Source organism: Capsicum annuum, chromosome 6 (genome assembly GCF_002878395.1).
Source record: "Capsicum annuum cultivar UCD-10X-F1 chromosome 6, UCD10Xv1.1, whole genome shotgun sequence".
NCBI classification, from domain to species: Eukaryota; Viridiplantae; Streptophyta; class Magnoliopsida; order Solanales; family Solanaceae; genus Capsicum; species Capsicum annuum.
The window spans coordinates 187,764,142-187,791,605 of NC_061116.1; the positions used below are offsets into that span (position 1 = coordinate 187,764,142).

At 35.5% G+C, this 27,464-nt stretch overlaps 1 long non-coding RNA gene across 3 annotated transcripts; it reads right to left on the reverse strand.

Annotated features, from left to right (window-relative positions):
- Positions 1-797: 797 nt before the first annotated feature.
- On the reverse strand, positions 798-26,574 carry LOC107874859. Of its 3 annotated transcripts, XR_001675622.2 has the most exons (5): positions 25,723-26,574; positions 13,637-13,717; positions 1,511-1,666; positions 1,261-1,411; positions 798-1,209 (listed from the first exon to the last, which is right to left on the reverse strand). It is a non-coding gene; the product is annotated as an uncharacterized LOC107874859 (long non-coding RNA). The 3 variants fall into 3 exon arrangements; XR_007056528.1 differs by having other exon boundaries at positions 1,261-1,666; positions 25,723-26,573; XR_007056529.1 differs by lacking the exon at positions 1,511-1,666 and having other exon boundaries at positions 25,723-26,568.
- Positions 26,575-27,464: the final 890 nt, after the last annotated feature.

Consider the following 27,464-nt stretch of genomic DNA (forward strand, 5'->3'; position numbering starts at 1 on the left):
ATTTTATTCTACAATGTCTCAAGTATCCCAAATATACAATTCAAAAAAGACTCTAATTTGTCATTGTGAAAATGCGACTGTCTTGAGGACGTCATGCACGGACTTAAATTCATATTGAAAATTTTATAAATGTGAAATTGCAAAGATGAGTTGTATATTTTTTTAAAAAATTAAGTAAATCATTATGTAATTATTATTTTTTTCTAGGATAATGGCGCATGCTCATTTTTTAAATGGCTTGAAGAGGTATCACTCCCAAGAAGTCCATCAACATTGAGTATGAAATATGAGACATCAAATTTTCATGGCGCGATAAAATTTAATCTACTATAAAGGCTCTTAGAATACCAAAAAAATAGAGATTTCCTCATGACTTTGTTCAAAGAAGCCGAAGAATAGAGGGATCACTTGAAAGTATTACTACAAGACACCCAAATAAATAGAGATCAACAAAAGTTGATTTTGGCTGAAGAAATAGAGAATGGCATTAAAATGATGTTATGTGGTATAATTCTAGTATTCATTATTTGAAAAGGTTTAACATAAATGTAGTGAGATTTAATAAATAAAAATACTTCTATTTTTCTAGAATATTAATATTATTGTTCTTAGAATCATAGTTGATCAAAAAACATGTCAACTTAAAATCGAGTAGCATGGTAATAATAGACTATACTAGCAGTATAGAAAAGATAAAATATGCATTCTATGATGTCAACCACACACTGTATCAGTAGTGACAACACAATGTATATTCAAATTCCATGCAATAATACAATTTGATAAAAACAAATTCAGTGCAAAATTCTAACAACTTTTATAAAATAAAAAAATATTTGACATATCATCCAACGATCATTCAAATCCATTGTTTCTCAAATAAAAAAAAAAGTCTTAAACAATAAAAATATCTGTATTCAAATATCTTTTTCTTCATCATCACAAATGTTATCGTTGATGAAATCAACAATATCCATGACCACAACTTTTTCCCCTGCTTTTTCTTTTTCTTCTTTCTGTTCTTTAATTTTTTGTCTTCTTTTTATTTGTCTGCTGCTTCTTCCTTTCCTTCTTCAGAAGTTTTGACTAATTCTTCAACATATTTTCTAGTTTCTTCTTTCTCACCTTCTTCTCGTTTTTTAACTTTTGTTGTTGCTTCTTTCTCAACTTTCTTTTCTTCTTCTTGTTCACCTACTGCTTCTTTCTCACCTTTCTCTTCTTCATCTGTTGCTGCTTCTTTTTCATCTTTTTCTTTTTCACCTTCCTCTTCTTTATCTGTTGCTGCTTCTTTTTCAGTTTCTTCTTCACTCTTATCTTCTTCTGCATCCTGCTTTTCTTTTTTTCTCTTCTACCACAACAGTGGCCAACTCATTCATTTTAATCCTTTTTTATTCCTCTTCGTTCCTCTATGCTTCATGATGGTCCAACATGTATTGTATCATATTATAAAGTGTTACCAATAGTTACAGTTGAAAATTCATTTACTACATTAATTATTAAAAGAAGTTACCTCGCTTATGTTTATGCTCATCCTTTTTTTTTCTTTAGTCTTTTTTCTTTGATATTGGCAGCAACATTCAACACGACTTTCTCGAGCATAGTGTAATACCCCGTATTAGTCTTAAGCTTATTTCATCCCATAGTACATGTATAAGAGGCTCAACACCTGAAAATTTAGCTAAGCGTTGGGCACTTAGTTTAATTTTTGGCCTCATAATCTTGACAATTTTTAAAGTGACCTTACCAACCCCGAGACATAAGTTTTTAAGTTGATTTGTGTTCAAGGGTGTAAGTAGAATGTCTCAGGTAAGTTTCAGATTTTTTGGATGAGGTTTGGACCACGTTTTAATTTCCAAAATAGCAGCTCACCACGATTGGACTGCGTCGCAGTGAGTACAGCAATGGAGGGGTAAACGAGTCGCGGTGAAGTTCAAAATGGAAAGTTTTAGATTTCAGTAAGTCATCGTAATTGTACCGCGAGCCTTGGAATATTACGGTGGAGGTCAAAAATGGGTTCCAGTTATGAATTTTAATTTCCTAGGGATAATTTGGTCTTTTTCCATGGCCCCAGGTCGTGAAAACATGGGATTAAATTACTGAAAGGGCATAATTTTCCCACATTCATCAATTTATTAACAAGAAACCCTAAATTCTTTTGTTGTTCATCAATCTAAACCTTCTTTCCATCCAAGAAAGATCAAGAATTGGTGTCTTCCAAACCAAGAATATTCAAGCTCATGATATTCTTCCAGATTTAATCCTTAGAGGTATGTTAAATGTTCATTCATGGGTTCTTTTCACCCACGGAGTCCAAAAACCCAATTTCAAGTTTTAAAACTATGGTTTTTATATGTTATCATGAATTCTATCCATGAATTTCTATGAATCTTGACTTTATATCATGTTTACATGCAATTATTGTTGTTATTAAACCCTACACATTTTGATTGGAGCTTGTTTGCGGATTTAAGCCTTGATTAGAGATTTTAGTATTGCATTCATGCTATCTTTACATGTTAAAACTATCCCACATTTAAACCATGAATCGCAAGTGTTTGATAAAATGCCTAAGAGATGAATTTTGAGAAATGGCTATTTATTATGCTTTGAAGCGTTGGCATGCTTTTACTGTTAATGTTATCGAGTCATGAGGGTTATGAATACCCAAATTTAGTTGTTTACTTAGTTTTAGTACCTTTAGAATGGTTTTCAGGCATATATTATTATTGTTAGTTCAGTCAGTTATCCTATTAGTCAAGTTTAGATCAATTTAGTATTTTGAGTTAGTTCAGTTAGGAGTAGGATTTAGCATCGAGCAAACCCAGGGATGGAGGCTCACCTTCCAGTTGAGGGTCTAACCTTTAGTAGAGGTCCCTGCATTCTAAAACTATGTAGCTAGCATAGGTTAGAGATGTTAACCTATTAGTTGAGGGTTGACCCATATCTCACCAGAGCACTTACCAATAGAGGGTGATTCTTTAGTCCATTGGGACTTCATTTCAGTGGATCTGTACAGCCAATGTTAGTACCCATGGTATGGTACTGACACCCTTCAAATTGGGTTATAGGTTGGACCCGAATTAACTCTTATTGAGGTATGTCGGTTAGAAGATAGCTCCCACAGTCTCAGCCCAATATTCAATTCAGAATTTAGTTTCAGGATTGCTTGACCATTGCATATAGTTATTAGTTGTTCAGTATCAGTAATTTAGTTTACAGACTATCCCAATATCATATCATATGCTTGGTCATGCATTCTCAGATTTTACAACTTCCTCGCATACTATACCTCAGTTATCTCATGTTGTTTATTCAGTCAGCTATTATTTATGCATACGCACCATACACGTCAGCCTAACCTCATTTAGCATACCAGTACATTCAAAGTACTGACCGCATACTCGTTTTTTATGCTATTATATCTCATATAATAGGTTCAGATACTCAGATTCCTGACCGTACTTAGACATTCTAGCACACCAGCAGTAGCAGTTGTGGTGAGTCCTCGTGTTTTGAGGACTGTTTATGTTTATTTCAGTATTCTAGTTTAGTAATTTAGTCAGTCGGAGTTAGTTGGGGACTTTTCCCATCAACTCCACATTCAATTAGTTTAGAGGCTTTTTAGACTAGTGCAGACAGATAATTCAGTTCTCAGCCGCTATTATCAGTTGTTTTATCAGTGTTGACAGTATGTTTCAGGCGTTTTAAACTATGATTCAATATTGATTTTTAGCTGTTAAAATCTTATGGCATTTCAACTAAATTCTATATATGTTTTTTGTTATTTTGTTTAGTGCTCACAGCAGGTACCAGCAATGGTTAGCTTGTCATCCTTCGGGGATGAAGCATCGTATGGCATCCAGGGTGTACTCTCGGGGCATTACAAACTTGGTATCATAACCTAAGGTTTTAAAATGTCCTAAGGAGTCTGAAAGCCGCGTTGAGTAGAGTCTTGTGCATAGGTGTGAAGCACGCCATACTTATGGACAAGAGGCTACAAGACATTTTATGAAAAGTTTCCTTTCTTTCAGTATTTACATCGTGAGAGTGAGCATGAGCTTAGCTTAAACTCTCTTTCTAATTCAATCTTTCTTTTATTTACAGAACATGCCTCCTAGAAAGACTAACAGAAGAAGAAATGGGAAACAACCACACTTCTTCCTATTTAGGAAGATCTCTTGAACGAGCATGTCTCCTATGTCAATTTAGAGTTGCATTCACTACTTTATCTCACTCAGTAGCAGCCCAAAATAATCATATGACTACCGTCCCAGTCGTTCCAGTGGCTAATACTAGCGTAGCTAGGATTTGGGACTTCATTTGAATGAACCCTCCTCTATTTTTAGGATTTAAGTCCAATGAGGATTTGCAGGAGTTTCTTGACATAGTTTAAAAGGTAATTGACATTATGGGTTTGACTTCCAATGAGAGTGTAGAGTTGGGTGCTTATCAGTTGCAGGATGTTCCTCATACCTAGTGTAAGTAGTGGAGGGGAGATAGAGGGGTAGATATAGGGCTTGTTGAATGGGAAGAGTTTGTGATAGCCTTTTTAGAAAGGTTCTTTCCCTTAGAGTTAAGGAAATACAAGGTTCAAGAGTTCATTAATTTAAGGTAGGGAAACATAAGTGTGAAGGAGTACTCTCTTAAGTTTACTCGGTTAGCCAAGTATGCTCCTAATGTGGTGTTTGATGATAGGTCTAGAATGAGTAAGTTCGTCTTTAGTGTATTTGATAGCATGGTCAAGAAGTGACGGATCATTATGTTGATTAAGGAGATAAATTTTTCTAGGTTGATGGTCCATGCTCAACAGATTGATGAGCAGAGATTTAAGGATAGAGAGATGGAGAATAAGAGGGCTAGAATAGGCAGCTTCAATTTTGGTCAGCCAAAGTTAGAGGGTGGTAATTTTCCTCAATTCTGTTAGAAATCTTCAGCCCCATCTCCATCTTCAGCTAGTACGCCAGTGCTGAATTTCAAAAATGAGAATCGAAATAGGGTACCAGGCCCTAAACCCCAGGGAAGTGTGAACATGGGTTGCATATATCCTTTTTTCCAGAAGTACGGTAGAAACCACCAGGGTTTGTGTAAAGTTGGAAGTGATATATGATTTGGGTATGGCAAGCCAGGCCACAGGGTCAGGGATTGCGCACAGGGTGGTCAGTGAAGTTAGTCCAGTCGTACCCCAGTTCCATCCGGTCGCCCAACTCAATAGGGTGCCGCTTCCAGTGCCACCAGTGGGTAGCGTCCAAATAGGCTTTATGCACTTTACTCTCGACAGTATCAGGAAAGTTCTCCAATTGTGGTTACAAGTATGTTACAAGTCTTTTATTTACATGTTTATGCTTTTTTAGACTCCGGAGCTTTTTCGTTCTTTTGTAACTCTCTTCATAGCTGTTAATTTCTATGTCAGTCCTGAGACTTTAAGAACCCTTCTCAGTATCTACCCTAGTAGGTGTCTCTATTATAGCCAGGCAGGTATACAAGAACTGTTCGGTCATAATATCCCATAAAGTCACCTTAGTATATCTCGTGGAGTTAGAGATGACTAAGTTTGATGTCATTCTTGGCATGGATTGGCTCCACTCATGCTATACCTTAGTTGATTGTAGAAACAGATTTGTTCATTTTTAGTTTCCTAATGAACCAGTCCTTGAATGGAGAGGTAGTACTTCAGAACTTAGGGGTTAGTTTGTTTCGTACCTTAGAGCGAGGAAAATGATATCCAAGAGATGTGTCTACCATCTTGTTTGAGTTAAAGACTCTGATTTTGAGAATCCTAGTCTAAAGTTAGTTTTAGCAGTGAGAGAGTTCCCAGATATATTCCCTGAAGATCTTCCTGGAGTCCCTCCCTAAAGGAAAATTGACTTCGGAATATACCTTCTTCTTCCAGATACCCAGCCTATCTCTATTCCACCCTACAGAATGGCTCCACTAGAGCTTAGGGATTTAAAGGAAAAGTTGAAAGATATCTAAGATAACGGATTTATCAGGACTAGTATTTCCCCATGGGGCACTCTAGTCCTTTTCGTGTGCAAGAAAGATAGTTCCCTTGGAAAGTGCATTGATTACCGTCAGTTGAAAAAAGTTACTATCAAGAATAAATACACACTCCCCAGAATTGATGACTTGTTTGACCAACTTCAGGGTGCCAGTTACTTCATTAAGATAGACCTTAGATTCGGCTATCATCAGCTTAGAGTCAAAGAATGTGACATTCCAAAAATAGCTTTCAGAACCCGATATGGTCACTTCAAATTCCTAGTCATGTCTTTTGATCTTACGAATGCCCCAACAGCTTTTATGGACTTGATAAACTAAGTGTTTAAGCAGTACCTGGACATGTTCATCATAGTCTTCATAGATGACATCCTTGTTTATTCCCATAATGGAAATAATCATACTGCCACCTCAGAATAGTATTGCAGATTCTTAGATCCCATCGATTATTTACCAAATTTAGTAAGTGCAAATTTTGGCTAAGATTAATAGCTTTTCTTGGTCATATTGTTTCTGGTGATGGCATCAAAGTTGACCCTCAAAAGACTGAAGTAGTGAAAAACTAGCCCAGTCCCATCTCTCTATCAGATATCAAGAGTTTTTTGGGCTTGGCTGGCTATTACAAACTATTTTTCAAAGGGTTTTCATCTATTGCGTCCCCCATGTCCAGATTAACTCAAAAGAAAGTTAAATTTCAGTGGTCAGATTCCTATAAGAAGAGTTTACAGGAGTTGAAGACTTGACTCATCTCAACCCCAGTTTTAATCTTGCCATATGGTTTAGATAGGTTTGTTATTTAATGTGATGCTTTCAGAGTTGGTTTGGGTTGTGTTTTGATGCAGAGAGGTAAGCTCATAGCCTATGCCTCTAGATAGCTTAAGCCCCATGAAAAGAATTATCCAATGCATGATCTTAAGTTAGCAGTTGTTGTTTTTGCCTTGAAAATTTGGAGGCATTATCTATATGGAGTGCATGTTGATGTGTTCATAGATCACAAAAGTTTGTAGTATGTGTTCTTACAAAGAGAGTTAAATCTCCATCAGAGAAGGTGGTTAGAATTGTTGAAAAATTATGATATAAGTGTTTTGTATCACCTGGGCAAGGCTAATGTAGTGGCAGATGCCCTTATTAGATTGTACTTGGGTAGTGTTGCTCATGTTGAGAGTGATAAGAATAAGTTGGTTCATTAGTTGGATAGATTAGGTGCTCGGTTGCTTGATTCAGCTGAGGGTAGTGTATGGGTTCAGAATAGTTCAGAATCTTCTTTGGTTGCCAAAGTGAAATAAAATCAAGATAAGGACCCTAGTCTAGTTAAGATGAAGGAGTCAGCTAGAGATCAGAAAGTAGAGGTTTTCTCCCAAGGGGGAGATGGTGTGTTGTGTTGCTAGAGTAGATTGTGCGTGTCGTGTGTAGATGTTTTGAGATAGCAGATTCTCACAGAAGCGCATGGTACTCCATACTCTATTCACCCAGGAGCCACTAAGATGTACCATGATTTGCGAGAAATCTATTGGTGGAGTGGCATAAAGAAAGATGTTGCAGAGTTTGTAGCTAAGTGCTCTATTTGTCAACAGGTTAAGGTTGAGCACCAAAATCCTAATGGCACTATGCAGGAGTTCAATATTCCCACTTGGAAGTGGGAAAAGGTGAACATGAACTTTGTGATAGGTTTGCCTCATACTCGTCGTCAGTATAATTTGATTTGGGTTATTATGGACAGGATGACTAAATCAACCTATTTCTTGCCAATCCATACTTTTTATTCAATCGAGGACTACGCAAGGCTCTATGTTAGAGAGTTGGTTAGATTTCATAAAGTCCCATTGTCCATCACTTCAGATAGAGGTACTCAGTTTACCTCTCAATTTTAAAAGGCTTTTTAGAAAGGTCTAGGTACCCCAGTTTGCATCAGTACATCCTTTCACCCTCAGATAGATGGTCAGACAGAGAGGACCATTCATATCTTAGCAGACATATTGAGAGCTTGTATTATTGACTTTAAGAGTAGTTGGGATAATCACTTTCCATTGATTGAGTTTGCTTACAATAACAGCTATCATTCCAGTATTCAGATAGCTTCGTTTGAGGATCTATATAGGAGGAGATGTATATCTCCTTTGGTTGGTTTGAGGTAGGTGATACTGTGTTGATAGGGCATGAGTTAATATATGATCCATTGGAGAAAGTTCAGTTGATCAGAGAAAGGCTTAAGACATCCCAAAGCTGACAGAAGTTTTATACAGATATGAGGAGGAAGGATCTTGAATTTGGGATTAGAGATTTTATATATTTGAAAATCTATCCCATGAAGGGAGTGAAGAGATTTGGCAAAATGGGGAAGCTCAGTCCCCCATATATAGGCCCTTTCAGGATCTTGAGTCATTTTAGGAAAGTAGTGAATGAGCTTGAGTTGCCTGCATATTTGGCATCAGTGCATCCAGTGTTCTATGTTTCTTTTTTAAAGAAGTGTATTGGTGATCCAGCTGTCATTGTTCCTTTAGAAATCTTAGATATTCAGAATGGCCTTTCTTACGAAGAACTCCCAGTAGAAATCTTAGATCGCCAGATTCACAGACTAAGGAACAAAGAAGTTCCCTTGGCCAAAGTTCTTTAGAGTAATCAGTCCATTAATGGAGCTACTTGAGAAGTAGAAGTAGACATACGTACCAAGTACCCTCACCTTTTCTCTGCAAACTCAGACTCAGCTCAAGGTGATAGTTTTCCTTAAATGTTCTCTTTTACATTCACAGTCCCAGCCATATGGTCATCCTTATGTCACCGCATGCATTCATGAATCAGTTCAGTCAGTCACCATATTTCAGATTCAGTCATGTTATCATGTTTTCAATTTTGCGTATTCAGCATGTAATCTCAGTACCTCTGTATTTTCTCAGCTTAATCAGTCTCATTCAAGGACTAATGTTCCAAGGGGGAGATATTGTGATACCCCGTATTAGTTTTAGCTCAGTTCAACCCATAGTACATGTATAAGAGGCTTAGCATTTGGAAATTTAGCTAAGTTTTAGGGACTTCGTTTAATTTTTAGCCTCATAAACTTGACAATTTTTAAAGTGACCTTCTCGATCCCGAGATGCAAGTTTTTGAGTTTATTCATGTTTAGGGGTGTAAGTTGCATATCTCGGGTAAGTTTTGGATTTTTTGAATGAGGTTAGGACCATGTTTGGATTTCCAAAACAATAGCTCACCGTGATTGGACCACGTTGCGGTGAGTATAGCGATGGAGGGGTCACTGCATCGTGGTGAAGTTCAAAATGGCAATTTTTAGATTCCAGTAGTCACCGTAATTGCACCGCGTCATGATGGAAATCGCAATTACAGCCTTGGCACATCGCGATGAAGGTTAAAAGCGAGTTCCAGTTACGAATTTTAATTTCCTAGGGGCAGTTTGGTCTTTTCCTATGGCCTCAAAGCGTGAAAACACGGGATTAAACTGCTAAAAGGGCATAATTTACCCACATTCCTCAATTTTATTGAGCAATAAACCCTAAGCTCTCTTATTGTTCATCAAGCTAAACCTTCTTCCCATCCAAGAAAGATCAAGAATTGGTGTCTTCCAAACTAAGAACATTCAAGCTCGGGATATTCTTTTGGATTTAATCCTTAAAGGTATGTTAAATATTCATTCATGGGTACTTTTTACCCATGGAGTCCAAGAACCCAATTTCAAGTTTTAAAACTATGGTTTTTATATGTTATCATGAATTCTATCCATGAATTTCCATGAATCTCAATTTTATTCATGTTTACATGCAATTGTTATTGTTATTAAACCGTAAACATGTTGAATGGTACTTGTTCATGGATTTAAGCCTTAATTGGTGATTTTAGTATTGAAATCATGCTATCTTTACATGTTAAAACTATCCCCATGTTTAAACCATGAATCGCAAGTGTTTGATGAAATGCCTAAGAGATGAATTTTAAGCAATGACTATTTATTATGCTTTGAAGCTTTGGTATGCTTTTACTATTAATGTTATCAAGTCCTGAGGGTTATGAATACACAAAATTTAGCTGTTTACTTAGTATTAGTACATTCAGAATGATTTTCAGGCATATATTATTATTATTAGTTCACTCAGTTATCCTATCAGTCAAGTTTGGATCAGTTTAGTATTCCGAGTCAATTCAGTTGGGAGTAGGATTTAGCATCAAGCGAACTCAGGGATAGGGGCTCACCTAAGTTGATTGTACCACCTCATAATTTTCTCGGCTCAATATCACTTTGTAGCATGCTTGATGAGCTGACAACTTGATTGATGTTTTTCTCTCTAAGTATTAAGAAAAGGACTTACTCATATTTTGAGCTCCTAATCTTTGATGATTTTATTTTCGACCTTTCCTACCTCGTAAGGTTTATTTTTAAGTTGATTCATGATTGGGGAAGTCAATAGTACATCTCGGGTGAGTTTTGGAATTTTCGGACAAGCTTAAGGACATGTTTGGTACTCTAAAGCAGCAGCTCAGGGCGATATTCCCGTGGCCCCTTGCACATTCCGGCACCTGGGTGAGCCCGCGATGGAGACCGTGGCGCCTTAACCAGAGCGGCGCTCCAAAGCCCGCGGCGCCCTGGCTAGTCCGGCTTGTGCATTTTTTGCAGTCAAGCTCCACGATTATAAGGGCAAATGGGTCATTTTCCTTCACCCTAATTCGCCCAAACATGAAATTAAATCATTTTTGAGGCAAAATACATCAAAAACTACTCTTGTTATCTCAAATTAAAATCCTAGTTCCTTTTCTTAAGATCAAGAGTTCATCATTAAAGTCAAGAATTAGAAGGACTTAATTGAGATTCGGATTCCACCCTTCCTCCTAAGTGATCTAAGGTACATGGGGTTTTCCAAAAAACTACATGGGCATAGTAAACTCTTCTTAATTATGTTGAAGGTTTAGAAATCATGAATTTACAAAGGGTTATGGACTTACGATTATAATTATGTTTATTGAAGCCTTTTTATGACATACTTTGGTCTTGAGGCCTTCCCTTAAAGAAAATTGATTTCATTTGTATATATATATGTATGTATGCGTTTAAAGTTGATAATTGATTTTTAGAGCATGACTATTTAAAGTCCCTCTCATATTGCAACACCTCTTGATTTAGCATGTTACGAATTGAAGAATGTTATTTAGAAGCATGGTATCACTGTTATTGACTATTGTTAAATGATTTAAGAATGATTCTAAATTGATGAGAGGGGGTTTTACATGTTGATAAACACTGAAAATATATATATTGAAAGAATAGCATGGTTTCTTACAAAATACATGACCACCACATGTTTATTGAAATGTTGAAAGGCAAAAGCCCTTGCATATTTTTGCATGTGTTTTGTAATCTGAACTCTCTTGAAATGTTTGAACGATATGGTGGTCCAAGATTTATTTTTTGAAATAAGAGATTGTAATATGATTTTATATGGCTTAGAAGATATGACTTGCAAGTCTTGGTATGACAATACCAATATAGAAAATGCCATGGTAACATAGAACATAACAGAATGCATGATTTCATTCAGATTTTCAAATTTTGAACTCAAAATAATGCATGTTAGAAAAGGTTAAAATTGGGCTTAAAGAGAATTGGGTGGTTACCCAAAGAAGGCATGAGTTCATAAAACTCATTGCCTGAAATCGTGTTTTGCCTATACGGGTTTACCATGTTCCCAAAGAGGAATTATATGCTAGCCTAGTGCCCTATGGCGTATCAAAATAGAAACTCCAACACTTACGAAAAACTTGGATTGGGGGCTTGGCTGCCGAGTTAAGGAAGGATTCCATATAGCCCGTGGACTGTTAGACTTGTAGAGTGTACCACCTAGCTCAGAAGTAAACTAAAGAATGATTTGCATCTACAGAATTGCTTGAAATGGTTATTTGATGTTGCTCATGTGATTTGAAATATTTTGTGCCTGATGTTTCACGAAATAGCTCTCACATATTTTTATATATATATATAATACATTATTTTGGAATTCTCTGCGTACCAGTATAATTGTATTGACCCCCTATATTTCAGGGTCTGAGGCTCAGTCTAGAGGTCCTGATAAGCCGTAGAGTTACTCAGAATAGAAGTGAAGTGTGCAGTTAGTGAGCCTTCTTTATTTCGGAAGGCCTATTTTTTCAGTCCTTGTTATTTACTTTGGTCTAGGTCCTTTGGGGGCCTTGTCCCAATTTCCGACAGTTGTTAAATTTCGTATGTATTAGAGGTTTCACAGACTAAAATAGATGTTGTTTAGACGTTGATGGATCTTCTTTCATATTAATATACTTAACTCAAACATGGCCATGATTTTGTTTGCTTATATTTCACATATTTTCTTTATTATTATGAATGGTGTTCATGATGTACCAGACAGAAAGGGGGGTCTGGGCCTATAAGGTTTGGGATGCTCGTCACGGCTAGGGTCCCAACTCGGGTCATGATATTGAGGGTGTGACCTTTAGTAGCAGTCCCTATATTCCAGAACTATGTAGCCAGTGTAGGTTAGAGATATTAAACTGTCAATTGAGGGTTGACCCATATCTCACCATAGCACCTGCCAATAGAGGGTGACTCTTTAATCCTTTGGGACTTCATTTCAGTAGATCTACACGGCCAATGTTAGTACCCGTGGTACGGTACTGACACTTTTCCAACTGGGGTTACAGGTTGGACCCCAATTAACTCTTATTGGGGCATGTCGGTTAGATGATAGCTCACATAGTCTAGTCCAGTATTTAGTTCAGAGTTTAGTTTCAGGCTTACTTGACCGTGGCATACAATTTTTAGTTGTTCAGTATTTAGTATTTCAGCTTACAGGCTATCCTAGTATCATGTCATATGCTTGGTGATGTATTATCAGATTTTACAGCTTCCTCGCATACTATACCTCAGTTATCTTATGTTATTTATTCAGTCAGCTATTATTCATACATATGAGCCATGCACGTCAACCTAACCTCATTTAGCATACCAATACATTCAAAGTACTGACCGCATACTCGTTTCTTACGCTGTGATGTCTCATATCATCAGTTCGAACGCTCAGGTTCCCGACCGCACTTAGATATTCCAGTGTATCAGTAGCAGCAGCAGTGGTGAGTTCTCATGTTTCGAGGACCGTTTATGTTTATTTTAGTGTTTTAGTTGAGTTATTTAGTCAGTCGAAGTTCGTTGGAGACTTGTCCCATCAACTCCACATTCAGTCAGTTTAGAAGCTTTTCATACTAGTACAGACAAATAATTTAGTTCTCAGTCACTATTATCAGTTGTTTTACCATCATTGACAGTATATTTCAGATGTTTTAAACTATGATTCAGTATTGATTTTCAGTTGTTAAAATCTTATGGCAGGTACCAGCATGGGTTAGCTTGTGGTCCATCCGGGCTGTAAGCACCGTATGGTATCCAGGGTGTACTCTCGAGGTGTTACACATAGCAACACGCTTATGCAGATTTTCATCGACAGAGGTGTCCGTTGTGACTTTTGAGGTACTCAGAGAAGCATCATCATCGGTGCGTACTCCAATAGGGTTGCCACCAAAATCTCCATCATCATCATTGTCCCCATTTGAAGTAAGGACAGTCACCCATTGTAAATCATTCTTTTAAAAACAAAGAGGAAGTTATTCTCACCTCGTCCGTATATGGCATAAACGTAACCATGTAATTCATCTTCATCTCATGAATTTTAGGGATGATGTACGGGTGCACGTTCTACAAAAAATAAATTAGCAATTACAAAACATTCAATATTATAGTAGTATTATTGCATAATAAAAAAATAAGTTCATACCTCAATAATTTTTCCTTTATACTTGAATGGGTCGTCTTTGATTATTTTGTCACTTTTTGTAGTGTACCATCTAAGGATGTTGCTATAATCGGACAGAATAAGTAATACCACAAGCAAAAGAAAAATAAGATGAACACACGATTTACGTGGAAACCCTTGCTGGAAAAACCACGGGCAGAGACAGAGAATTTCACTATAATGGATGGAGAACACAATGAGGAGAATGACGTATTTTCTGAATGTTCAAAAATGATCCACTAATTGAACTTATATAATACGTGCGTACAAATAAATCCTAGGCCCAAAAACATACAGGTCCATAATTGCACTAATTGCTCGATCCCTACGCTACCACCATAGACCCTATGAAAAATCACAAACATAGGTCGCACAGTGAACTTTTCAGGATCGAATTAATAGAAATTGGGTCACAAACTCTAACAGATGCGAGGAATGGAAAAAGACTCATCCATTATTTTTTCAGCATATTTTTCAAGATGAGGAAAGACCTCGTAGATCCAAATATATAATCAATATAGTAGTTAAAAAATGAATTAGAGTCTACGACAGGGTATAAATAAAATAAGAATCTATGATAAACTGACTAAAGGGTTAATGGTACTTTCCATGAATGTCCAAAAAAATTCGAATAGAGCATAGGATGTCTTTTGCTTCTCATTAAATACTTTCCTTTTGCTTCATTAGGTCAGTTTTCTTCTTTATATAATCCATGGTCAATTGAAATGTCTTTTCTCCCACGGATAACTCTCAAAAAAACTCAAAGAATCCACCATGCAAATCAGTTTTATGTCAACAACCTTTATCGAATCTTTTGCAAGAAACATGGTGTGTAAGAACTACAGTAAATAACACTTAAACTTCTACTCTTCGTTCAACTTATTCCCTCTAATCAACTGTAATAAGTTGGCTGATGTAATATTTTTATTTTTCGACACCTTAAAGAAAAAATGTTCTCCCTTCTCTAGCACGCTCTTCAATTTTGATTCACTGGAGTATAATGAGCAGTTCAACCCCATGATCAAACAAAACTCCTTTTATCCAAAATAAGCAGACTTATTGTTCACACATAATAACATCTCATGACGTATTTTATCATTCTTAATACGTCACAACAACAAATAATGGACCATCTGTCCATTGAATTTAAGATGTTGCGGCATGTTTCTCAAGTGTCCAAAATAGGATTGCTTGAATCTTTTCTTCAAATCTTGGTCAACAAAAATTTGCTAAAATTCTTGGTAAACAGTCATCCTTGATCTAACCAATATCTTCGCCGAGAAAGATCTTACCTCGTCCATAAAAATTTGAAATCATACCACTTCACGAAAATATACCTTGTACGAAATGACACGAACAAGGGATCATTATCTCCATCAACACTATTTTGTTACTACCCTCACTCCCTTCACTATCATCACTACCACTACATTCAGCAACATCATCACTAGATTCATCGACATATTCATTTATCTTCTTTATGGTTTTCTAATATGAATTCGACTCTTCCACTTCAGTTTTCTTCCTTTTAGAGGATTTTCAACTGCCTTATTTCTTTTTTTTCTACTGCTAGAAGCAGAACCAGACGCTATACCAACTGTGCATTTAACACCAACTCTAGCTTTACCCATTTTTAACAGAATCTACACCTAAAAATAATTCTACTATTATCAATTCATAGAGCACAAGTCTACTAAAAGAAATAATTCAATACTCAACTGAAAAAGCCAAAATAACTAAAAATTATCTCACCATTAAATAGTTCACTACACAAAAATACCAGAACTGAACCAAAATCCAACAGTGTGATGAATGAAAAAATTTCAGTCAAATATGCGGTATCAAAATTCAACTATTGCTACAAATAAAACTAATTAGCTATAAACTTTTCAATTTTCATTATTTAATCAATCATATTTTAAAAGAATTTCATACACCTAAAAATTAATTTCAATCTAGGGCATTGTTAATTCATAGACCATAACTCTACAAACAAAAACAGGTCAATTCTCAAATAGCCAAAATAAATAAGAAATTAAGAATTATTCCACCATTCAAAACTGTCGTGCTCAAAAAATTCCACAACTAAAGCAAAACTTCTTAACAAAAAATTTAAAATTCAACACTGTGATCGACGAAAAATTCTGTCGAAACTGTGCAATCAAAACTCAACTATTATTTCGGATCAAACTAATTAATTACCTATAAAATTCTCATATTTTAACTATTTAATCAACCACATTTGAAAAAAGATTCCTATACTACATCCCTACAAAATGAATAACAATAAAAATTGCTAAAATGAATCTACAAATAATCGAAACTTGATTTTAATTTACCTTACGACACAAAAATGAGCCTTTGTCGCTGGAGAAGAAGGAAAAGGAAAAATGGCATTTGAGAGAATTTTTTTAGAAGTAACGGGAGTTTGAAAAGTTGAAGAGGAGAGAGAGGAATTGTGTTTAATATTGAAAGAAGTGGAGGGTGTTAGGTGTAGTTTATTAAATTCTCAAAGTTTTAAAAATGATGAACAGACCTCTTGGCCCACGTGTGGACCCCATTTTTTCTACTTTTTGGACCCTAACTTTAAAAATTTAATGAAATAAATTTAATGAGTATTTGGCAAAATAAGTTAAGAAAGTGGCCACAATGCCAATTCTTCCCCACTAACGGACGCTGATCACATGCAAAATATCCAACAAAACTAAGAGCAGCAGATCATACCAACAAAAACAAAATATACGATAAATGGGGTTAGGAGAGGATAGAGTGTATGTAAATTTTACTTCTATCTTGGATTTTTGTCAGGTTAAAAGACTTTTTCCAAAATACCTCTACTCAAAGAATATACCATTCAGTCACGATTTAGATTTTCTTTTTGGGGGATTATTTATTCTATAATGATTTATGATTTTTCTTACGAAAAATAAAATAAATATATACATTAACTTATCATATTTACACAAATCCCCATCCTTACAAAGTAATTACAAAAATCTCAACTCTATATATATATCTTCGTTGGATGTATTGGGAGAAAATTATGTATCACGACAGATCCAAAATAAAAAAAAAACATATCGAAAGATAATTATGTATAAGGAAAAAATGTATCTTTGTTAGATGTATCGGGAGCTAATTATGTATCTCAAGACTCAAAATCGGAATTTCAATAATTATGTAAAATGTCATAATTTTTTATAATTAAACTCCAAACTATCGGAATTTATGTTGTTTTTCCTTCTTCTTAACTAGTTGTTGAAAGCCCAATATAAATATTAAATTACAATTTTTCCCTTAATAGATAATAAAAGGCTCTTGTTTTCTTACTTGAACTGTGGTTCTGGAATTCTGGACAATCTACATGTTTTGCTTTGTTATATCAATACTTGCATGTTGAATTGTTGGTAATAAAGATTTAGGTTTCCCATAATCTTTTCTTTAGGACTTCTGTATATGCATATTTAACTTGGATATGATGCTACAAATATTTATGCTTATAAAAAGTAGAATTTTGTATGTTGCATATTAATTAGCAGGTGTTAGTTAGCTTGATTAGGTTCCAATATTTATTTTTAAAAAAATTTAATGGTAAAACGATAATGAATAAATTAATAATCGATAGCTTAACTTTCTATATGATTTAGCATATCTACAAACTGATTAGCCGAACCAATAACATTCAAAATCGAATGAAACATCCACCCCTAACTTCTGCTAGTACTGTGAATCCACTCCTCCAGCTAAGACAATATTAGAAACCCATGTACTTGCAGACAAAATTGTTCAGAAGAAAATAAAAAAGCTAACAAATTAAAGTGTACATAAAATGGTTATTAATTAGATAGTATAACATGATTTAGATCAAGCTACGCCTAAATATGGTGTTGTGCTCGTATAACTATGCAGACAACTCTTTTGTTAAGATAAGAGACGGACGTTAGAAAAAGATTAAAAGAGCACCATATTTACAAAGAAGGACTAGTAGTGTTCCCTATGACAGGATGAGGATCATTTTAAGTCTTATGGCAAATATAAGGGACAATTTTGGTCCTTTTTTCGTTAATTGTACGATGCTCAGAATTGTAATATACATATAGCACAATTGTTTTGAATGATCATCAGAGGTCAGGGAGGGATCCTCTTTATTTTGGTTGACCTAAAGGATGTAAATGCAGCAGGATAGGCAAGCTTTGATCTGCTAAAATTTTACCTACCCCCTACCCTGTCCCGTTTAGGAAACCTTTAGAACACTATCTCTGCCCCGATCCGAGGTTTGCGCTGCTCCCTTATGTGGTTTCTCCCAATCTTTTCTCTTTTGTTTTTATTTCTAATATGTTTTTTAGTTTACAGTAACTGCTAGTTAATTTGTGTTGAGTATGAAGGGTTAGTTTGATTGAAATCACTAGATAGAAAAGGTTGTGTTTTTTATTTTTTTAATACTCGCTAGAAGAATACTCAAAAAAATTATATTTATCCTTTACTGTTGAAAGCATATTAATGGAACAGAAAAGTTTAAAATGGTCTGATAGGGATTTACATTACATCAAAATTTAAAAGTTAAATTATGAAATATATTAGATCATCGTCTTCTCCTCGTAAGGAGGTTACTTATTTTTTAACCCGACCCCGCTATTAACTTGGACGTTGCCCGGTCATGCTCGACTTGCTCCATTGAAATTCCTTAAAAAATATGTTTTTTCCTACCACGTCCCATTTAAATCTTCCACTACCCCTCTCCATTGCCTTTACAAAGATAAATGATTTTTTATTATTTATTTTTAATATCCAGTGGTCATCTGTTAGAGACATCCTCTTATGATCAAAAACATACTCCTTCACTAACTTCTTAATAATATTTCATTAAGTTTTATTCTGATGGTGCAAGTCAATTCAGACTAATTAAATAATTCAGCTTTAATAAAAACAAGTGTATTACTCGACAAGGTGACCTGCTATTCTGTGCACATTTGGCCGAAATGGCTAGAGGTAAGCCGTGAGGGACCACCATCAGTAGGATGGTGAAGAAGATTCAACACCAAGGAAAAACTACTTACCAAAAAGCAATGAAGATCGTGCATGAAATAAAATAACATATGGAACAGTGGCCGGCCATGCCTGAGGAGGGGATTGTCACTCCAAAGACCACTAGTGTAGGAGGAATGACGACGCTCAGGGAAGCATGGTTAAGGGATCTATAGTTCCAATCACAAGTAATATAGTAGCCCACCTACCCAAGCCATGGGGTTACTAGCACAATGTAAGCTTGATATGTTGGTTGACCTTACCATAAAACCCAAATAGGGAAACTTGTTTGATGGAATCGATTGTCAATTAGGGGTATGAATTAAAGCAATGTGGCTCCAATAATGAAGAATGGGAAAAAGGTGGTTGAATTGAGTAAAATTAAAGTGGAGAAGACAATGGAGGAATGAAAACATGCTCTAATCTATGTGGTAGGGGGAATAGCCCACCATAAAAGCAATAGTCAGATATATTGCTCTGTACGTCAAGCCTAATGTCGAATGAGCTGGAAGATTGAGGCAGAATCTGCTCCACAAATCAGCTAACAGATTGACTGTAATCAACTCCTGTAAATATGGGATAGCATGTATCTTAGGAAAATATATTATTTTTTATTTTAGGAAATAGATTACGAAAAATCCCTTGATTCAAGAATTTCCCAAAAATCAGGGATTGATTAGTTCATTATGATCTTACTTTCTCTTATAAATACTGTACAATTCTATGAATAATATATACACATTTGTAGTATCTTATCTTACATGGTATCAGAGCGGGATGTTTTCCCCTAGTATCACATGGAAAAACAAGCTTTCTAAGGAGATCATCTTTCTGGAACATCAAAAAAAGACAAAAGTTCTTCTCTAGAAGTTCCTACAGAAAATATGATGACTCAAGGAGGCAATGTTTCTCACGTGTCCTTCCAGTTAACTTCTCATCGATTAAATGGGAAGAACTACCTGCAATTGGCACAGTTCGTAAAGCTTGCAATTGATGGTCGTGGAAAGTTGGGACATCTGACCGAAGAGACGAAAAAGCCGAAAGTCAAAGACCCAAAGATGACCACCTGGAGATCAGAGAATTCATTCTTGATTGCGTGGTTATTAAATTCCATGGAACCACCCATAGGTAAACCTTATCTCTTTTTACCTACTGCTAAGGATGTGTGGGAAGCCGTTAGGGAAACATATTCTGATGTAGAAAATGCTTATCAAATATTTGAGCTAAAAATTAAACTATGACAGGATAAGTAGGGTGACAAAGAAGTCACTGCTTATTATAAAAAAAATGATGTCTTTGTGGCGGGAGTTAGACCAGTGTTATAATGATGAATGGGAGTGTTCTGTGGATAGTGTAAAAGTAAAAAAAGGGAAGAAAATGAGAAAGTTTACCTTTTTAGCAGGATTAAATCGGGAGTTTGATGAGGTTAGGTCACGAATCCTAGGGAAAAAATCCTCTTTCCTTACTTCGTGAAACCTTTTCTGAAGTTAGGAGAGAAGAAACTAGGAGGAAAGTTATGTTAAAACCTGATTTAACTGTTGAACTAAAAACTGCTATAGACTCTCCAGCTCTTGTGACAGTGAAAAATTAATATAACAGAAAGAAAAAGCCATGGTGCGATCATTGCAAAAGACACTGGCATACTCGTGAAACATATTGGAAGATTCATGAGAACCACCGAACTGGAAGCAGAAGGGAGTTGATAATCGTGGCTTCTAATATCAATATGGTCAAGCCCTCCAAACAACTCATTTTGAGCAGGAGCAGCAACCTCCTCCAAATTTGTCTCCATTTACAAGGGAACAACTAGAGATTCTGCACAAAATCCTTTAATCTCTCCAGTTCTGTGCAAATGCTGAAACAGGAGCTACTTACCATCTATTTTTCTTAGTGCCAACTCCAACCAAAATTATTCTTAAATCATAGATTCAGGAGCTACTAATCACATGACTGGAAGTTCCTGTGCTTTCTCTACTTATACTCTATGTGCAGGCAATAATAAAATCAAGATAGCTGATGGTTCCTTCTCTGCAATCGCTGAAAAAGAAAATGCTAAACTATCACCATCCCTCACACTTCATGATATTTTTCATGTTCCAAAACTATCTTCTAATCTGGTTTTTTTCAGTAAATTAACCCACTCTCTTAATTGTCGTGCTACTTTTTTACTCTGATTTGTGTGAAATTCAGAAAAAGGTCTCAGGAAGACGATTGACAGTGCTAGAGAATATGGAGGTTTTTATTTTCATGACAATGGGGACAACTCTCTACAACTGAATCCAACTTGTTTGAACGCTACTTCTGTTTTAAATAAAGTCATTCTTTGGCACTATAGGCTTGGACATCCAAGTTTTTATTATTTAAGACATTTATTACCTCAGTTATTTGAAAATTAAAATTCGTCCTTATTCTAGTGTGAATTTTATGAATTGGCTAAGCATCACCAATCATTTTTTCCCTTTTAAAAGTATCAGGCTTCTCAACCATTTATGATAATTCATAGTGATGTTTGGGGACTGTCTAGAATTTAAACAATGTCCGAAAAATGGTGGTTTGTAACTTTTATAGATGATCATACTAGACTGAGTTGTTTTTTTTTATTGAAGGACAAATCTGAGGTTAAAAAAATGTTTGAGACTTTCTATGTAATGGTGGAAACACAGTTTGATGAGAAAATAAAGATTTTTCGAAGTGACAATGGGTCAGAAATTTTTTAATGAACAATTAGGAAGTTTTTTTAGAAAAACTGGGATAGCACGCCAAAGCTCTTGTCCGAATATACCTCAACAAAATGGCATAACATAAAGAAAGAATAGTCACCTGTTACAGGTAACTAGGGCCTTAATGTTTACCAGTAAGGTTCCACAGTACCTTTAGGGAGAGGCTCTCTTGGCTGCTACTTATTTTATTAATAGAATGTCATCTCATCCTCTCAAATTTAAAACACCTTTTAACATTTTCAAAGTGAGTTTTCTTAGTTCTAGGTTAATTACAAATTTGCTATTGAAAGTTTTTGGGTGTACAACCTTTGTTCATGTTCATAATTGCAGTAAAGTTGAACCGAGGGCTAAGAAGTGTGTTGTTTTAGGATATGCTTCAAATCAAAAGGGATATAAGTGTTATGATACTCGGTCGAGAAGGATAATTGTCACAATAGATGTAACTTTTTTTTAATCCCAACTCTATTTTACTGCTCATCTTCAGGGAGAGTACTACGTAGGTGAAGATTCATCTTTTGGGGATATTGAAGAAACTAGATATCAGGCAAATGATGGGCTAGATTTTAAAATAAATACTGATGTGAGGGATCTTGGAGAAGATATGAATAAGTGTGATGCAAGAGATGAAAAGGAAAGTGATTTGAGAGATGATAGGGACTTAAGTGACTTAAATGATAAAAACTTTGATATTGAACCTGTAGAGCCTTCAAATGAAAAAAATAAAAATGGGAACAGAGAACAAGCAAAACAAATACAGGTGTATTCGAGAAGGAACCGAACTTAAGAAAAAGAGACCAACGATCCTCAACACTGTCAAAAGTCACCTCCGCAAGACCTTCCTGGAATTCAAGGTAATCTTTCAACTGATTCTATTTCTAATTCCTTATCAGATTTGGACCTACCTATTACAAAATGCAAAGGTTTTAAAAATGTTTCTAAATATCCTATTTCTATGTTTGTTTCCTATAAAAAGTTGTCTCCTAGTTATTCTTCCTTTACTTCACAACTTTCTAGTGTGGAGATCCCAAAAAATATGCAAGATGCTCTACGAGTTCTCGAGTGGAAAGGGGCTATTTTAGAGGAATTGCGAGCTCTTGAAAAAAATGATACATGGGAGTTGGTATATTTTCCTGAGGGAAAGAAACCAGTAGGATGAAAATGGGTGTTCACCACCAAATTCAAGTCAGACAGATCCTTGGAGAAGTATAACGCCCGCCTAGTAGCTAAGGGGTTCACACAGACATATGGCATTGACTATCTTGAGATGTTTGCTCCAGTAGCTAAGCTAAACTCAATTAGAGTTCTATCAACAGTCGCAGTAAACCTTGACTAGTCTCTTCAACAATTGGATGTGAAGAATGCTTTCTTGAATGGGAAACTAGAGGAAGAAGTCTCTATGAATCCCCTATCAAGTTTTGAAGAGAAGTACAAGTCAAAGATATGCAGACTTAGAAGATCTCTTTACGGTCTAAAATAGTCTCCGAGGGTTTGGTTTGAAAGGTTTACTTAATTTATGAAAAGACAAGGATATGTGCAAGGACAAGCAGATCACACAATGTTCACTCGGCATTCACTAGAAAAAAATAGTAGTTCTTATAGTGTATGTTAATGATATCATCCTCACAGGAGATGATGTGGATGAAATTAAAAACATAAAGGAGCGTCTTGCCTCCGAATTTGAGATAAAAGACTTAGGCCTGTTGAAGTATTTTCTCGGAATGGAGGTTGCACAATTTAAACAAGGAATTATAGTTTCACAAAGGAAGTATATTCTTGATTTGTTAAAAGAAACGGGAATGAGTAGTTGTAGACCAGCTGAAACTCCAATTGACCTGAATCTAAAGTTTACGATGGATGGGAAATCAATTGATAGGGGCCAATAGCATAGATTGGTAGGGAAGTTGATTTACATGTCACATACTAGGCCTGATATTGCCTTTCCTGTGAGCCTAGTTAGTTAGTTCATACATTCTCCACGAGAAGAACACCAAGAAGCTGTGTATCAAATCTTAAGGTATCTAAAGAGCTCTCCTGGAAAAGGGTTGTTCTTTAAAAAGAATAAGCAAATAAGTGTTGAAGCTCATACAGATATGGACTGGGTTGGTTCTTCTATTGATAGAAGGTCTACGTCCGGATACTGTACATTTTTTGGGGGAAATTTAGTAACATGGAGGAGTAAGAAGAAAAACGTGGTGGCTCAAAGTAGTGCTGAGATTGAGTATCGATCCATGGCATATGGAATTTATGAAATGTTGTGGCTCAAGAGATTTTTAACAAAACTAAGAAGACCTATGAGTTTGCCAATGAAGTTGTACTGTGACAATAAAGCTTCCATAAGCATTGCTCATAATCCAGTTCAACATGACAAAACAAAGCATGTTGAAGTGGCCAGACACTTCATTAAAGAAAAGATTGAAGATGGAAGTGTGTGCATACCTTTCATTCTAACAACTGAACAAGTAGCAGATATTTTCACAAAAGGCCTCTTCAGAACTACCTTGAGTCATTTGTTAGCAGGTTAGGCATGTTCGATATTTACATGCGAACTTGAGGGGAGTGTCGAATGAGCTAGCAGATTAAGGCAGAATCTGCTCCACAAATCAGCTAACAGATTGACTGTAATCAACTTCTGTAAATATGGGATAGCATGTATCTTAGGAAAATATATTATTTTTTATTTTAGGAAATAGATTAGGGGAAATCCCTTGATTCAAGAATCTCCCAAGAATCAGGGATTGATTAGTTCATTATGATCTTACTTTTCTCTTATAAGTACTGTACAATTCCATGAATAATATATACACTTTTCTAGTATCTTATCTTACACCTAAGGTATGCTACCATAACGATGGTTACTTTGTAGCTCGATTCAAAAGTTTGACTAATTGAAATAAACTGCTCTGCTCAGGACCACATATGATGAATAATAATCCTATAATTGTCAAGATGTGGTCAGCCATGTTTGATTTCAATAAGGACGTATGGATTAAATTCACCAAGCTTCCACGTAATTGTTGGAGGATGGATTCTCTTAGCCAAATTGGAGTGAACTGGGGGTTCCAATTTGTGCTGATGAGTGCACCACTAAGGTTGATCGTATATCATTTGCTCAAGTACTTACTGAGACGAAGTTGATAAGGATTTTTTGAAAAAAGTCAGTCATGAATCCTAATTGGCAAGAGTTTGAACAGAAAGTAGCTTATGACTGGGTCCCTGAATTTTGAACTACTTGTCTCCAAGCTGGGCATTGTTGCCAAACAAAGGAGATTCCTAAGCCTAAACCTCCTGTGAAGCTAGTTCCAAAGTGGTTGTAGAAGCACGGAGATGAAAATCCTAAGGCTCTACATCCTCGTCTATAGTGGGCACAAATGTGAAGTTCGGGGAGGAAGCACCTTGGACTCAAGTTAAAGGGAAGTAGCTGTTAGAAACACCCCATCCCTGGTCATAAGGAAGTTGATATGAATATTGAAAATGGTTTTCATATATTGATTGATGTAGCTAGGCGTATTGAACCTCATATGTGTATGACACGCCTTAGCAGTCATGGGCGAACCATCCAACCCTTTCTTTATGAGGCTCATCACATGAGATGTAATTTTGAGGGTGGGGGTTGAATAATCTCCATAAGAAAAAGGAGTTGAGCTTGTTTACCAAAGTAAATAAAGTTAGTCTTATGGAAGCTTTAGAACAAAAAGCTAAGGAACCTTATGCAAGAAAAGTGACTTTTTGCAAGAAGAGTGATAGACTTATGCAAGAAGAGTGATAAATAAAAATAAAATAATTTTAGGGTGGCTTTTGGAAGCAAACCATGAATGCTCTCACAAGAGAAAAATATGGGTATTATAGGATCCTCAAGTTCTTACATGTACTATACTGATCAAGTCTGCTCAATTTATAAAGTGTAATATTAACATGAGGGGGAATAATTTAGATTTTCTTTTCGCTGCTATCTACGGCCTTTATACTATTTAAAACAAAAAGATTATGTGGGGAGCCTTCATAACCATTATAGCTATGAACCAATTGGAGCCTATAATAATGTAGGGAGATTTCAATTCTATCTTAACAGGAGAGGATAGAAGATATGGTAATCTGTTACAAGATATATCTGGTCCAGCAAACACTGGTATGGATGAAGTTAAATCAAAAGGCAGAGATTATACCTGGTCCAATGAATAGGTCTATAGCAAGATGGATAAGGCAATAACAAATGCAGTTTGGATGCTGACTATGCCCCGGGTGGAGGTTAGTGATGGATCCTGCTTCTTATCACAAGTCTTTCAAGTTCTTCAATCGCTTAGCTTCACACCCTGATTTCTTGCACAGAGTCAAAAATGGATGGTTTAGTACAAGATAAAATGGTATTATGAAGACAGTCTAGCAAGGTGAAGGTTGAAATGAAGTAGCTCAACATTAGAGAATTCAAAGGTGTAACGGATAAAATGCAAGATCTTACAATGAATTTGCAAGATGTCTAGGATACACAGAGAGATTTTGACCAAGTTCATAATCATTGTGTTTTAGAAAGAGAACTCAAAGCTCAATTAGAGAAGTGAAGTAGTCTCGTTGAAGAGGGTGCAATACAACAATAATCAAGGGTAAAATGGTTAAAGCTTTGGGATGGAAACACTTCCTTTTTTTGCTCATATGAAGAATATAATTCTGCTAAGCACTACTTTGAGCTTCACTGCTGCAGATGATATCACTGTTTTTTCTCAGAAAGCAATTGAAAAAGAGATACTTGGCTTCTATAAGGGACTACTGGATAAAGCATCTGAACAATGGCCTAGTGTTAACACTAGAATTATGAAAGATGACCCAGAGCTGAATAGAAAACAACAATTGCATTTCATTAAATTAGTGTCTAGGGAGGAAATTGTCCAATTCTCTTTGTTTTTTAGTAGTCATTATTTGTGACATGGGATGATATTATTCAGGCCGTGGGATCGTTCTTCAGTACTAGTAGAATGTATCCCCTATAAATTATACCTTTGTCACCCTTATTTCAAAAGTTACAGGAGACGACATTCCTATATCATGTTGTATAATGTTGCACAATTGTTTACATAATAATATTCGAAGTAATTACTAGTGGGCTGAAGAAAGTAATGGACTCATTGGTGGACCCATCTCAATTAGCTTTTATACCAGGGAGAGCCATAAATGACAACAACATCATTAGTCATGAATTGGTTAAAAGACATGGGAGGAAAGGAATCTCAATAAGGTGCATGCTTAAGGAAAATATGAAGAAAGCCTATGATTCAGTTGAATGAAGTTTTCTAGAATAGGTTATGAATGAGCTACGAATTCCGCAAAGCTTTATTGTCTGGCAAATGCAGTGTGTAACCACTATTACTTACTCTATTACTATTAGGTTGGTTTGGTAGGCCGTATTAGGAGAAATAATCCATGTATTAAGTGTGGTATTAATTAATACCATGTTTGGTATGATTTTGACCAATGTATTACTAATATCATGTATATGGTGTCATATGGTGTATTACTAATACATCACATATGGTGGTATTAGTAATACATGAGTTTTAATACCATGGGATTAGTATGTGTAAAGATAAGAATATCCCTCAAATTCTTTTAAATATTTTTTTATTTTCTTAATTTTATATTTTATATTTGTACAAATAAATTTATTCAAATAAATTAGTTTACAAATTTTATTATTATTTACAAAAATATCCTCAAATTTCTTTAATTTTTTTCTAAATCTTTTTCAATTTATTCAATATGAGTTAATTTTTTTCAATCTATCAAAATAATAACATCCCTCCACATAATTTTAGTTATAAAAAAAACTACTCCATTACCTCAAAAAAATATTTATTTGTCAAAATCCTAAAACAAATTGCATACAAGCTTTAATTTTGTAAATAGGATATTCATA